The sequence below is a fragment of the Coenobita brevimanus genome, chromosome 84 (genome assembly GCF_032717465.1).
Source record: "Coenobita brevimanus isolate Jiangsu-jjx chromosome 84, ASM3271746v2, whole genome shotgun sequence".
Classification (NCBI taxonomy): domain Eukaryota; kingdom Metazoa; phylum Arthropoda; class Malacostraca; order Decapoda; family Coenobitidae; genus Coenobita; species Coenobita brevimanus.
Genome location: NC_137037.1, coordinates 46100328 through 46115896, shown reverse-complemented (window position 1 = coordinate 46115896; position 15569 = coordinate 46100328).

Genomic DNA, 15569 nt, shown 5'->3' with positions numbered 1-15569 from the left:
TTGAGGCCTGCTGTCCCACTTGTAAGCCACTCTGCCCCTGTACTCCTCACGTGACACATTAACTATATTGAAACAAAGCTTTGATATTATATCCTTCACCCGTGTCTTTGGTCTAAAGTGAAAAATTTTCAGGATGTGCACATGGGATGTATTGCAGGATAAGTAGAGGATGAAAAGGTCTTCAGCTTCACAGGCTGTTGTAGGCGGTGTAAGTTATAGTCATTGCACAAAAGTCTGAAGGTGTCATTTTTGTGCCCTGGCAATCTGCCAGTCAACACTGCATCCGATTTTGTTCATGCTGTAATATGCATGTGGTCCATGTATAGTGAGTTCTTGTATAAGAAAATGGTTCGTTTGTGATTCGATACGAAATCGGACGGACTGTTGACTGGCAGGTTGCCCGGGGACGATAATGATGCCTTCAGAGTCGAGTGCCGCGACTATAGCGTACAGTATTGGATAAAAGGTAAGAATCTGAACGGAAGGACATTTTGCTATAACGTATGTGAAATAAGTAAACCTATTGGAACTATTTGAGTGCTTGGGGGCAGAGGAGCTCACATACCACCACTGTTGTTTTGAGTCATTTCAAATTAACATTGTGTTACCGCTTTGACCTTGTTTTATGGCAAACCTATTAATATTATACATCATGAATATTAATATTATACATCAAAAATCATAAATGTCTTGATGATAGCTTTTTGATGATAGCATCTCTTTTTTTTTTTTTCTTTTGAATTTTACAATGTAGCGCTGCTCTCGGGTGCCTGTTCTTTTCTCTCTTGCTTCCTTCTTTCCATCCCTCCTCTACTGTCTTTCTTTCCTTCATTCTTTCTTCTTCTTTCTTTTTCCTCTCTTCATTCTTTCTTTCCTTAATTCTTTTTTCTTCCTTCTGTTTCCTCTCTTCCCTCCTTCTTTCCATCCATCCTCTTCAGTCTTTCTTTCCTTCTTCATTCTTTCTTCTTCCTTTTGTTTCCTCTCTTCCTTCCTTCTTTCTTTCCTCAATTCTTTCTCCTTACTTCTGTTTCCTCTCTTCCTTCTTTCCATCCTTCCTCTTCTTCCTTTCCTTCATTTTTAATATATAATTATGTAATAATTAGCAAACTGATAAAGTTTTCTGATATTAGTTGATATTCAATAAATTTGTAATTATTATACAGACCAAATTGAGGCCTGCTGTCCCACTTATAAGCCACTCTGCCCCTGTACTCCTCATGTGACACATTAACTATATTAAAACAAAGCTTTGATATTATATCCTTCACCCGTGTCTTTGGTCTAAAGTGAAAATTTTTCAGGATGTGCGCATGGTATGGATTGCAGGATAGGTAGAGGATGAAAAGTTCTTCAGCTTCACTGGCTGCTGTAGGCGGTGTAAGTTATAGTCATGGCACAAGAGTTTGAAGGTGTCATTATTGTGCCCTGGCGATCTGCCAGTAAACAATGCGTCCGATTTTGTTCATGCTGTAATACGCATGTGGTCCGTGTATAGTGAGTTCTTGTATAAGAACATGGTTCGTTTATGATTCGATACAATATCAGACGCACTGTTCACTGGTAGGTTGCCCGGGTACGATAATGATGCCTTCAGAGTCGAGTGCCGCGACTATAGCGTATTGGATAAAAGGTAAGAATCTGAACGGAAGGACATTTTGCTATAACGTATGTGAAATAAGTAAACCTATTGGAACTATTTGAGTGCTTGGGGGCAGAGGAGCTCACACACCACCACTGTTGTTTTGAGTCATTTCAAATTAACATTGTGTTACCGTTTTGACCTTGTTCTATGACAAACCTATTAATATTATACATCATCTGTCTATCTATGTATCTATTGCCAGACGCCTCAATCCCGTTTGGGGTGGACACAAGCAAATCGCCTCCACGTCGCCCTGTACCCCTGCCATTTCACTGCCCTGCTCCCAACTCGCACCCTCCTCTCTCATATACCTCTCCACCCCATCCCTTCATCTCATCCTCGGCCTCCCCCTCCCTCTTCCCCCCTCCACCTCACTCACATACACTCTCTTCGTCAGTCTCCCACCCTCCATCCTCTCCACATGGCCAAACCACCTCGGTGTGTTCCTCATAACGCTTCCTATCACATCCACATCCACACCGCAACGCTCCTTTATATCCTCATTCATCAGCCTGTCTCTCCATGTGACTCCTCAGGCTCCTCTTAAATAACTCATTTCCACTGCTTTCACTTTTGACTTGTGTCCTTCCAGCAACATCCAAGCTTCACTTCCATACATTAGAGTTGGTATCACAATACTGTCATGTAGTAACTTTTTCACTTCCATGCTCACTTCCCTGTTTCTTATCACTGCTTTCAAAGAACCAGCAACCTCTCTTCCCTGCTGTACCCTTTCAAGCACTTCACCCTCCAAACCTCCATCCTTACTCAACACACTACCCAAGTATTTAAACATACTCACATTTTCCAATTCCTCACCATCCAACCTCGCAGTACATTCACTGACTTCACCTCTCTCAAAGACCATCACTTTACTCTTCCCTACATTCACCTTTAGATTCCGTTTCTTACACACTCTCCCAAACTCATCCACCAAGCCTTGCAGCTCCCCTTCGTCTTCACTCAACAACACAGTATCATCTGCAAACAACAGTACAGGGAGTTTCCAAACACTATCCTCTCTCACCAGGGCCACTCCAACATCCACTACCCTACTTTTACCTCTTTTATTACCCCATCCATGTACAGATTGAACAACCATGGAGACCTTGCACATCCCTGTTTCAACCCAACCTTCAAAGAGAAAAATTCACTTAGTTCACCATCCACACACACTGCAGCCTTAGCACCATTATACATACTCTTCACAGCATTCAACAACTTCCCATCTACTCCATTTATTCTTAATACTTTCCACAATCCTTGTCTATCCACCCTGTCATATGCTTTCTCCAAATTCATGAAAGCCTCATACAACTTCTTTCCCTTCTCTAGAAACTTTTCCACTAAAGATCTAAGAATGAATATCTGATCTTCACAACCTCTTCCCTTCCTCAAGCCTCCCTGTTCTTCTCCAACTAATTCCTTTGCTGTTCTTTCTCTAACTCTGTCAATAAGTATCCAACCATACACTTTTCCTATTATACTAAGAAGACAAATGCCCCTATGATTACCACACACTTCTTTTTCCCCTTTTCCTTTGTACAAGGGAATAATTATATCTGACTTCCAATCCTCCGGGACTCTACCTTCCTCCCAGGCCAATCTCCACATCTTCCACATCCATTCTACCACTATCTCTCCCCCATGCTTCAGCATTTCACCACACACTCCATCAATTCCTGGGGCTTTCCCCAATTTAACTTTCTTCATTGCTTCCATAACTTCTATCCTACTGATTTCTTCCTGTCTTCTCACCTCCCTCCTCCTCCCAGCCATTCCCTAGCCACTTATACTCGCATTACTTCCATCCTGTATGTTCAACAATTCCTTAAAGTGTTCTCTCCATCTGCTCACTTTTCCTCCCTTCTCCACTAGTAATCTACCATTTTTATCTTTCACTCCCCTGCTAACCTCACTTCCACCCTGTCTTGCTCTCTTCACCTCTTTCTAGAACATTTTCTTACAGTCCCTCCACTTTACACTCAAATTCCTTCCAAATTCCTCATCCACTCTCTTCTTACTCTCTCTTACTAATCTTTTCACCTCTCTTTCTTTCTACATATAACTCTCTCTTCCGCCTCTCAACTTCTTCCACGCCCCTATTTCTCATCCATTCATTGTATGCTTTCTTCTTTTGTGTCACAACCTGTCTCACCTCTTCAGTCCACCACGCTGTTCCTTGCACCCCCCTCCATCTTCTCTTCCTCCCACACACCACATCACATGCTGCACATATTTCTTCTGTAAGTATCCTGCTCACACCTTCCACGTCCCCCATCTGCTCCAATTCATATATGCCCAATCGTTCCTCCACTTCTTTCTTGTACATCATGAATATTAATATTATACATCAAAAATCATAAATGTCTTGCTGATAGCTTTTTGATGATAGCATCTCTTTTTTTTTTCTTTTGAATTTTACAATGTAGTGCTGCTCTCAGGTGCCTGTTCTTTCCTTTCTTGCTTCCTTCTTTCTATCCCTCCTCTTCTGTCTTTCTTTCCTTCATTCTTTCTTCTTCTTTCTTTTTTCTCTCTTCCTTCTTTCTTCTTCCTTCTGTTTCCTCTCTTCCCTCCTTCTTTCCATCCTTCCTCTTCAGTCTTTCTTTCCTTCATTCTTTCTTCTTCCTTCTGTTTCCTCTCTTCCTTCCTTCTTTCTTTCCTTATTTCTTTCTCCTTCCTTCTGTTTGCTCTCTTGCTTCCTTCTTTCCATCCTTCCTCTTCTTTCTTTCCTTCATTTTTAGTATATAATTATATAATAATTAGCAAACTGATAAAGTTTTCTTATTTTAGTTGATATTTAATAAATTTGTAATTATTATACAGACCAAATTGAGGCCTGCTGTCCCACTTGTAAGCCACTCTGCCCCTGTACTCCTCATGTGACACATTAACTATATTACAACAAAGCTTTGATATTATAGCCTTTACCCGTGTCTTTGGTCTAAAGTGAAAATTTTTCGGGATGTGTGCATGGGATGTATTGCAGGATAAGTAGAGGATGAAAGGGTCTTCAGCTCCTCAGGTTGTTGGAGGGGATGTAAGTTAAAGTACAGTATTTGTCAAGAGAAAAGATGTTTCCTGTTTATTGTATGGAGGTTTGAAATAATTGATACGGTATGAACTCTCAAATCTGAAATGTATGGAATATTTTGGAAAGTAGGATCAAAGGGGGAAAAAAACTATAGTACAGTACAATGAACAATACTGAACAATTTTTTATTAGTACAGTACAAACTGGAACAGTGTTTCATGAGCAGACTGTAATATATAATGCTATCTGTCCTCTAATAGCTGTTAGTTTATCTGTCTTGTCTGTTTATAGCCAGATGCCATAATCCCTTAGGGGGTGGCCATTTGTCTTTGAGTTAGTTGTTTTACGGCGAAGGGCACTAACCCTCTGCCAATCCACTTGCTGTTTCAGTCCAACCCTCAAATAGAAATAATCACTCTGTTCACTATCCACTTGCATTGCAGCCTTAGGCCCCCCTATACATACTCTTTACGGCATTCAACAACTTCCCACTTACTCCACATATTCTTAATACTATATATTCCATATTCCTTGTCTGTCCACTCTGTCATATGATTTCTCCAAATCCATGAAGGCTGCATACTACTTCTATCCCTTCTCTAGAAACTTTTCTGTTAAAGACCTAAGAATGAATATCAGATCTACGCAACATCTTCAGATATCTTTGCTTAAAAAAAGGATTTGAAATGGTTTTTGGAAATTGCATTCAGATTTGGGAGGCCATACAGTATTTTAAAATATCCATTACAGTATAAAATAAATGATAGTGTAACATTTTGAAATAGACAAATATTCTTTAGTGTCTTGAACTGCTGCTCTAATGCCTTTTGTTTTCAGGTTGTTTTGAGAAAGGCTGAAGTGCTTTGAAGATCGGATGGTGGTCTGTGAGGAGTGGATGCTGCTGTCTGTCTCTGTCTGTCTGTCTGTCTGGCCATTGATTGCAAGGGGGTGTAAGTGCCTTCGGTAAGAGGTGAGGTACACTTGATTACACTTAATTTAAAGGTAATATACACTTGATACACTTCAGTTATTGATTTATTTTTGCAGCTGCGAGATGAGTTTATTCAGCTAGGAATTAATTTTTATTTTTTATTAGATTTTGACTTCATAAACCTATTAAATATTTGAGAAGGAAATTTAAGTAGTCAAATAGATGGATAAATAGATAGATAGATGGATAGACATAGACCTATTTAAGATTTAGCCTTGTATGTTCTGGTTAAGGCTTATCTGGACATGAACTCAGTGGACTGCAGGCTGCCATCTTTCTCAAAGGGGAATAGGTAGGAATGTGCCAGTATACCCCCTTGTGTATACCCTCTTATGCATACAGTATAACTCTGTATATAATCTTTTGTGTATACCCTCTTATGCTTACAGTATAGCCCAGAATACCCTTTTGTGTATACTGTCTTTTCCATACCTCATTGTGCATAAGATATAACCCAGTAATATCAGTATACCCCTTTGTGTATACCCTGCAATGCCCAAGATATCAGTCTGTCTCATTGATGCTCTATATCTGGCAGCCTCCCTATTCAGTCCATATCCATACTGTTTGATCTCTGGCAGCCTCCCTATTCAGTCCCTTGACATTCCTTATTTCAAACAGTCTTAGATTTTTTTTTTTTTTTTTGTTATTTATAAAGGCTCCAATGTGCATGTGTCAGCATTGGTCATCTAATGGCGGCCCTCTACACTGTTTGGCCTCTGGCAGCCTCCCTATTCAATCTCTTATCCCTGAGGTCACACTCCAACCTTCCTAAACCCAGTATTTTGTTTGTAATATGTCCAGGCATCACAAAATAAAGAGCAGACTTTTTTCATTTAGCATATTAAAAAAGAAAAAAAAATGGTATCCAAATTTTACCCTTCTGATATTAGGCCAGAAAATAAAATAATAATCTGTCTATCTATCTGTCTATCTATCTAACTATCTGTTTATAACTTGATGCCATAATCTTGTAAGGGGTGGCCATTTGTCTTTGAGTTACTGTTATTGTTTTACGGGGAGGGGCACTAACCCTCCGCCAACCCACTTGTTGACACCTAGGAAACATAATAATTATAATGATGATGATGATGATGATAATAATGATAATGATGATATTAATAGTATGATAATAATAATCATAATCAATGGCTGAATAAACTCTCTTTTAGGCATCTTTAAATTTGAACTTTACTTTGAAAAGAAATTTGGAAAAATATTAAATAACCTACAAATCTTGACCACCTTCAGTACAATGATGTTTTATCAGCTTTACTCTTGCTAATTATTTTTATTTGATCTAGAATATTTTGGAATTCTAGTTTCTCCCTCCATTGTCTTGTTTTTATATAGATCATATTATTTACAGCATCACCTTTTATTTTGTTTAAAGTTTTAAACTAATTTGGAGTTACACTCAAACCATGATTTAAGGGACCTCCAGTTAAGGGATTTAGGATTTAAGGGATTCCATATTCTACCTGACAAACAGACAAGACAATTCAAAAATGATACATAATGTCTAGGTTAAACACATTAATATGCTTCTTTATACAGTACCCGTAAAATAATATTCATAGTCATATAAATAAGTAAGATAAGTGAAACAATCATTGCATTTCATAAAAAGATTCCCTTTATATGTGGTAAAACAATGGACATTTTCAAGTAGGGGACATTTTCAAGTAGGGGACATTTTCAAGTAGGGGACATTTTCAAGTAGGGGACATTTTCAAGTAGGGGACATTTTCAAGTAGGGGACATTTTCAAGTAGGGGACATTTTCAAGTAGGGGACATTTTCAAGTAGGGGCCATTTTCAAGTAGGGACATTTTCAAGTAGGGGACATTTTCAAGTAGAGGACATTCAAGTAGGGGACATTTCCAAGTAGAGGACATTTTCAGTAGGGACATTTTCAAGTAGGGGACATTTTCAAGTAGGGGACATTTTCAAGTAGGGGACATTTTCAAGTAGGGGACATTTTCAAGTAGGGGACATTTTCAAGTAGGGGACATTTTCAAGTAGGGGACATTTTCAGTTAAGGGATATTTTCAGTTAAGGGACATTTTCAAGTAAGGGACAAGTTGATTCCCCATTTAGTCCCTTAAATCAAGGTATGAGTGTAGTTTCATGGTTTGCCATGTAGATTTTAGCAGGCATATATATAAAATGATAGAGATGGTGTTACTACGATCTTACACTGTGTACATGGATTGTTGATTTGAAGATTTTAAAAATAATTTGTTTTGCCTTCCATAGTCAGTCCCATTTTTTGTCAGATAAGAAAAGTGGAGGCTTTGTTTTGACCTCCATTAAGTTTGTATTATATTTGGCTTTTACCTTTTTTTTTTTTTTTTTTAAGTAATAAGTGGCACCCTCCATTGTCAGTCTGAGTTTAAATCTCCTTAAAATTATTTTGATGTTTGAATTAGTTAAAACATATAACAGTTTTGAATTTTTAAAATTAGTTACCTTTAATTTTCTGTAAAGATCTTCAGCTTAGGAATTGTTTGAATCTGAGTTGTTTCACCCTTCACTGTCTACATTTTAGCTTGATCTCTGGCAGCCTCCCTATTCAGTCCGTCTCCATGCTTCTTGATCTCTGGCCGCCTCCCTATTCAGTCCCTTGATCTTAAGTTTCACACAGCATTAGATTAATTTTCGTATCGTTTATGAAGGCTCCAACATGCATGCATTGGCCTTGGTCACCTGATGGAGGCTCTCCACGCTGCTTGATCTCCGGGAGCCTCCCTATGCAGTCCCTTTATCCCTGAGGTCACACTCTGTGACCTCATCCCAAGTCCTTTTTCGAACTGCCTGTCACAACCCAATCCCTGACGTTCACACCTCTCACTTTCCACACCCAGTTTTCATCCCCCATCCTCTTGACATGCCCAAACCATCTCAGTTTAGATTTTTGTAATGTATGAACAATTTTGAACAGGACTTTTGCCCTCCATTGTCACTACCTAGGCTGTTCTTGAATACATTCCAGCCTTTTGCGATCTATCTGTCTATCTATTGCCAGATGCCTTAATTCCGCAAGGGGTGGCCCCAAACAAATTACCTCCATGCTGCCCTGTCCCCTGCCATTTCACTGCACACGTTTATCCTAAAGTACAGTTAAAATTAGTAATAAAGATGTTTTTTTTACTAAGATGAATAGAGGAAGGAAAGACAAATTAAATAATGTGAAAAAAGTTAGAACTAGCTCTCATTTTCTTTCAGTATATTCTTCTTCCAAAGTAAATTTCTCTGAAGGCAGCAAGAATTAATCATTTATGTCAGTGTATTAAGGTGGTTAAAAAAAAAAAAAAAAAAAAAAAAGCATATGCTCCATCTACTTTAACATGGCTTAGAATTGATCCCAGTGGACTACAGGTTGGTGTTACCCCTCTCCTGTATTCCACAATCCTCCTCCTCCTCCTCCTCCTCCTCCTCCTCTTATCCACAAACCTTCTCTTCCTCTTCCTGTAATCCACACTCCTTTCCATCCTCTTCCTCTTCCTGTAATCCACAATCCTCTTCCTCCTCCTACCTCGGTTCTGATCGATAATCCTCCTCCTTCTCTTCCTCCTCCTGTAATCACAATTCTCCTCTTCCAGTCCCCTATCCTCCTCCTCCTCCTCCTCCTATCCACAATCCTCCTTCTCCTCCTCCTCCTATCCACAATCCTCCTTCTCCTCCTCCTCCTCCTCCTCCTCCTCCTGTAATCCACAATCGTTTTTGGTACAGGGAGAGATTTGAATATTTAAGAGGGCAGCTCCATCTCCCAGTTACATAAGTACCACCACATGAAGGCTTCCCCTGGTGCCTCATAGTTCAGTCATTGAGAAAACTGAGGCACTACAGAAAGACGAACGTAGATATTCTTGTATTTTTTTGGAAAGAGCTCAAAAGAACGAAAATCTATGCCAAGTTAAGGTGGAAGGAGTATTGATGTAAGGTCTTGTCCAATCAAATATTCTTGTATCCATGTACTAACCTACTTAATCTTGTGATGTGTTTTTTTTTTTTTTTACTTTAATTACAGTCTTGAATGCTTACTGAGGATGGGTTTGAGCACTGGACAAGAGGCCCACAGTATTGTGCCCTGCCCTGCCCTGCCCTGCCCTGCCCTTCCCTGCCCTTCCCTTCCCTTCCCTTCCCAGGTCCGTAATTTTCAACAGAATTTTGAGGGGGCTAGACCAAATGTATATACCTCCGTACTACAAACTTAAATTAAATTGAAGCGCTTAAGTTTGCAGATCATGCGATATTTTTCAGTTTGATTCTACCTAAAAGTTGATGTTTAATGAGACATGTATATTTAGTGATGGAGGTGGGTGTTTAAATAAAAAGCTTCACTTTCTGCCACTCTGAATTTTCAACTCAAACTGTGATTTAGTTTAATAATTTGGCCATTTTACATTTTTGTTGCACTATGCTGCACATCTACCAAGATTGTTGTTTCACACCTGTGGTAGAATTCAGGTTAAATATACTGCCCTACCTTTATTGTTATGGAAATGATAAAATAATCAATATCTAAGTACTATTACGATTTAGTGTATGATCAACTTGGATCAAATTTAGATATATTTGATCACACACACACACAGATTTGTTTGAATGTTCAACAGTACTACTCAGAGTTTTTCATCCATTTTATTTTCAAGTTCAGCCTTATAAGTCCCCAATCATAGTTGAAGTTTTGACAAATTAATATACAGAAAACATTGGGTGGACTATAGCTTCCCTAGCCCCCCCAGAAATTACGGCCCTGCTTCCCTTCCCTTCCCTTTCCTTCCCCGCCCTGCCCTGCCCTGCCCTGGTCATGGTAAAGGAACTATAGTATTGACTGAAACATATCCACTGAAATACGGTAACAAAAAATACAGCTGCTCTCTACCCTCAAAATTTTGACTTACGAAATTGGGGAATTCGAATTTATTTTTTGAACTGGATTAGATGATGAATGAATTAATGAATGTTTGTGATTTGGCATATCAACAGTCTATTACAGTACACTAAGCAGTACTGATTAAGAGAAGAGATCTATCTATCTATCTATTGCCAGATGCCTCAATCTCATAAGGGGTGGCCACAACCAAGTCTCGTCCATGTCACCCTGTCCCCTGCCATTTCACTGCCCTCCCCCCAACTCACACTGTTATTCAGTTAAAACTCGGAATAAGTTTTCAAGCAGTGGAGCAGCTGTCATTGAAATGTAAATAAACTAAAATAAATGAACTCTAAATAACCATATCTCTATGTTATTAATCCGAAGAAGCATTTTTCTACGAAGATGTCTCTCTCTCTCTCTCTCTCTCTCTTTCTCTCTCTTTCTCTTCTTTTTCTTTTCTTTTTTTTCTCAGCTTTTCCAACTGTGAGGGAATGGACTGCTGAGACTATACCCTTGCTCGTGTCTTCTGCCTGCCTGTGTATGAAGGTTGGGATTTTGTGTATTTTTGTATTTAACTTTTTGAGACACTCTGTGGCCCCAAATGTATCCATACTTTCTTCTACACACACACACACACACACACACACACACACACACACACACACACACACACACACACACACACACACACACACACACTTAGACACAATTATGCCTAAGCACACACACACATACATACACACATACACCTACATACACTTAAACAGACACACACACAACCTTCATAAGTTACACACAGCCTATGATTAATTTTCATATCATTTATGAAGGCTCCAACATGCATACGTTAGCCTTGGTCACCTAATGGCAGCTCTCCATGCTGCTTGATCTCTGGCAGCCTCCCTGTTCAGTTCCTTATCCCTGAGATCACACTCTGTGACCTAATCCCAGTTTTTTTTTCTTGCAACCCTACCCCCAATGTTCACATTTCTCACTTTCTGCACCCAGTTGCTGTAATCCTAATCCTAATGATTTTTGCATTGAGAGTATCTGTGGACTTCTATTAAATATTCTACTTTGAGACAACAGCCCTGGAGCACCCCCCCCCCCAATGAATAATAATAATATTAATGATGATGATAATAATAGTAAGAGTAATAATATAATACTTAATAGAGTAATAAGATCATACTTCAAGAATGAGTGAGTCAGTTAAACCATATGTTAAGACAAACTACAGGAAGTCTTTGTTACAAGTAAGGGATAATTTCTGTGATAAAGTTTGTAATAACTAGTCTTCTTAATTTAGCTAAAGCATCACAGTAACTTCCATAAATGTGAAAATAGAATAATTTGATGAGTGGATGGTATTATCTAAGGCTCATCAAGTGAATAGAGTGGACTGGCATTTAGTGTGTCCATCCCTGCACTCCACCATCCTTCTTTTGAGAGATAGAGAGGTAAAAATTTGTATAACAGAGGCCACAAAGTTGTTAAGTTAAATCGCCCCCAGCAAATAAAATGGAGAAGGTGTAATATTATGCCTTCCTGTATTTTGCAAAGCCACATTATAGAATTTTTGGTATAACAATCTATCTATCTGTCTATCTATAGCCTGACACCATAATCCCTCAAGGGTGCTTGTTTGTCTTTGAGTTAATTGTATTATGGAGAGGGGCATGAACCCTCCGCCAACCCACTTGTCGACACAGTGGGAAATGTAAGGTATGATGATGATGATGATAATAGTAATAATGATGATAATAATAATAATAATAATAGTAGTGATAATAATAATAATGATGTGGCTTTTGAAACATGAATATTTTCTCTAAGCATCACTTATAATTCCCAGAATCTTTACTAAAAATGCATAGCTGTTTTTTCTTTAGCAGGTGAAGATGACAGCTGGAGAATTTGGAGACACAAGTGCTAAGTATATTGTGAATTCTTGCTTACTCAAACTTTCAGTCGGCTTTGAACTGACTTTATAACCTAGAATGAGTTAATATAGCCTAGATTAGTGCTATATCTAACAGTTCTAGATTTATAAGGCCTAGAAGCTGGTTAAAATACCGATGTTAGCAAGAATACAGACCATGGTATATGGCTGTGGTGGTATTAGGCCTAGGAAGGTAGAAGTGTTAGGAATGTTAGGATGGGTGGGTGTTAGGAGGAAGGGTGGGTAGAAGGGGAATTAGATGTAGATAACATAGATTTTGATAAAGATTTAGATATTGGTTTGCTGGTTGCTGGTTCTGCCCAGTCTTGGTTGAAGGTTTGTTTTGTGGATTTTGATATATTTATATAATTATTTCCCTTCCAGGTCTACCCTACCCTACCCTACCCTAGCATACCCTAGCCAAGCATACCAAACCTATGCCCGATTTCGTACCGAACCTATGCCCGATTTCGTACCGAACCTATGTCCGATTTTTTAATGAACCGTAGCCTCAAAAATCAGTTGTAGCGCCAAAAAAAAAAAAAAAAAAAAAAAAAAAAAAAAAAAAAAAAAATGCTGGACCTCGAAAATGAGAAAAAAAAAAAGTGACCTTCGAAAATGAGAAAAAAAATGCGACCCGCGAATGAAAAAAAAAAATGCAACCCTTGAAAATGGAAAAAAAAAAAAAATTGCGGCCCTCGAAAATGAGGAAAGGAAATGGCTACCTTCAAAAATAAGAAATGCGACTTTCGAAAAGAAAAAAAATCGCAGCTCTCGAAAATGAAAGAATAATAGCAAGCCTCGAAAATGAAAGAAACAATTGCAAGCCTTGAAAATGGAGAAGAAATTGCAAGCCTCGAAAATGGAAAAAAAAATTGCGAGCCTGAAAAATGAAAAATGTGACCCTTGGAAAAAGGAAAAAAATTGCAGCCCTTGAAAATCAGAAAAGAAATTGCGATTATCAAAAAAAAAAAAAAAAAAAGGCACCTTTGAGAGTAATTTTTCTATGTTATTGATTGTTGATATACTTTATTTGGTGATATATTTTTGTTTTTTGTGGTATTCTGGTTGATAATACACAGATAGACTGAGGCACGAACAAGTAGGCAGCACTGCATCAAGTGAGTGGATGATGGTCGCCACCACCTACTGAGAGGTACAAGGTATATGGTATATTTTTACTTATATATTGATAGTAACATGATACCTGAGTATATTGATATTGATATAACTGTGATTTATATGGTTGCAGACCACATTCGTTGGCGTGTTCGGGGCCAATGAACTGTGATTGAAAAATTGTAATATTTTTCACAACACAGGCCCTTATGGATGGAGGTCCATTAGGTTCTTGCATTTTAACTTGGCCAAGAAAGTGTTAAATCCTTAATGTGTAGTGATACATCTAAAAATTTTTGGAATGTTGCAAGTCATAAAGTGCTGGGTTAACAGTAGAACCATGGCATTATTATCAGCATGGACATACATGAAGTAATCTGCAAAGAGGAAGGGGGGAATCAAGGCCAAGTTAAGGTGAAAGAAATATTATATTAGAAGTTTTTAAATGGTAGTTTCCCTTGTGGCTTACAGCACACAGCGCATAACAAATGTTTGTTGTATGTTAATAATAATAATAATAATAACAACAACAACAGTAATAATTATGTGGCTCTCCAAATGTATACATTTTCTCCAAACTTTATTGATGCCTAAAACTTTACTAATAATGCATAGCTGCTTTTTCTTCAGCAGGTGGAGATGACAGATTTGAGATTTTGGAGACACCAATGCTAAGTGTATTTTGCATTCTTGCTTTCTCAAACTTTGTCGGCTTTGAACTGACTTTATAACCTAGAATGAGTTGGATATAGCCAAGATTAGTGCTATATCTAACAGTTCTAGATTTATAAGGCCTAGAAGCTGGTTAAAATACTGTGTTAGCAAGAATACAGACTATGATATGTGGTTGTGGTGGTATTCGGCCTAGGAAGGTAGAAGAAGTGTTAGGAATGTTAGGATGGGTGGGTGTTAGGAGGAAGGGTGGGTAGAAGGGGAAATAGATATAGATAATGTAGATTTAGATAAAGATTTAGATATTGGTTTGCTGGTTGCTGGTTCTGTCCAGTCTTGGTTGAAGGTTTATTTTGTGGATTTTAATATATTTATATAATTATTTCCTTTCCAGGTCTACCCTACCCTACCCTAGCCTAGTATACCGAACCTATGCCCGATTTTCGTACCGAACCTATGCCCGATTTTCGTACCGAACCTATGCCCGATTTTCGTACCGAACCTATGCCCGATTTTCGTACCGAACCTATGCCCGATTTTCGTACCGAACCTATGCCCGATTTTCGTACCGAACCTATGCCCGATTTTCGTACCGAACCTATGCCCGATTTTCGTACCGAACCTATGCCCGATTTTCGTACCGAACCTATGCCCGATTTTCGTACCGAACCTATGCCCGATTTACGTATTGAATCTATGCCTGATTTTCATATGAACTGTAGCCTTGAAAAACCCGTGCCCTACTGGTGGGGAAAAAAATGGTGATTTTTGAAAAATGCTGAACCTCTGAGAATGGGAAAAAAAGTGAGAAACTCAAAAAATGGGGAAGAAATAATATGCGACCCTTGGAAAATATTTGCAACTGGCAAAAAGGAAAGTATTTGCTACCCTCAAAAAGAAAAAAAATTTGGACCCTTGAAAAAGTGACAGTCAAAAATGAAAGAAAGAAAAAAAAAGGCAACAATCGGGGGAAAGAAAAAATAAACCAACCCTCTGGAAAAAATTCGACCCCTGGAAAAGAAAGTGACCCCCCCCAAAAAAAAGAACAACCCTTGAAAAGAAAGAATGCAGCTCTTGAAAAATTAATTACAGCACATACGGTATTTGTGATTAACTTGTGATTTTTTTTTTTTTTTTTTTTTGTGGTATGCTGGTTGGTAATATAATTGTTTCTTATGGTTTGTGGTATACTTGTTTCTTATGGTTTGTGGTACTGTATATATTAGTTGTGTATATTATGGCATATAGCAATTTGTGAAGAGCAACAGAGCATGACAGGAAGGGA